Below are 747 nucleotides of genomic sequence, written 5' to 3' on the forward strand. Positions count from 1 at the left end.
GTGTGTGTTACAGTGTGTGTACCTGGGTAAGGCCTTTCCATCCAGCTGCTGTTTCCTGAAGGTTTCTGTGTACTGAGGAAGCTCCACACTGACGAGCAGCCAGTCCTCCACCTGCTGCACCGTCCAGTTATACACTGACACACACACACACACACAAAGAGGGGTCAGAGGTCAGTGTAAAAAGAACACATCTGAGTTGCTGCTATGATCCTTCATGAGTCTGTTTTTACGTCATCGTGGTGACAAAGTGAGCTGGAAAATAAAATAAAAAGGATCCAAAAATAGGATTTTACCCTGTTTAAGGCTCATTGCTTCCTTTAAAATCCCAGAGAGAGAGACAGTACGTTGAGCAGATAATGTGCAGCAGTTCACTGTCTCATGTGTTTATCTGTGGTGTCTTTATGTGTCATATAATATTAATGGGGGTTGTGTGTTTCCTTCTCATCCTTTCTTCCCCATCCACTCACATTGTGACAGAAGCTGCAGTGAAACAGTTAATGATTGTTCTCAGTTATTGTATATATAATATATCTCCTCACTGTATCATCATACAGCCCTACTTCTGTCCTTCCTCTCCTCTTCATCCCTCTCTTCCTCCTCAGAGGAATCTGAAACGTCTTTAAACCAACATGAACCTCAGGTCTGGTTCTCTGAGCTGACTGATGGTGTGACTGTTGGTTTATTTACAGACTGAATAACTGTGTGTACATTATGATGCTGTTTATGTACAAACTGCTTCTCCTCAAC

At 42.7% G+C, this 747-nt stretch overlaps 1 protein-coding gene across 1 annotated transcript in view; it reads left to right on the plus strand.

The window, feature by feature from the left end:
• The window catches only part of LOC118331665, a 20,179-nt gene that overhangs the window by 8,872 nt on the left and 10,560 nt on the right, over positions 1–747 (plus strand). The gene's annotated exons all lie outside the window — the stretch shown is intronic.

This window comes from Morone saxatilis, unplaced genomic scaffold (genome assembly GCF_004916995.1).
Source record: "Morone saxatilis isolate NCDOM2014 unplaced genomic scaffold, NCSU_SB_2.0 Contig20, whole genome shotgun sequence".
Lineage (NCBI taxonomy): Eukaryota > Metazoa > Chordata > Actinopteri > Moronidae > Morone > Morone saxatilis.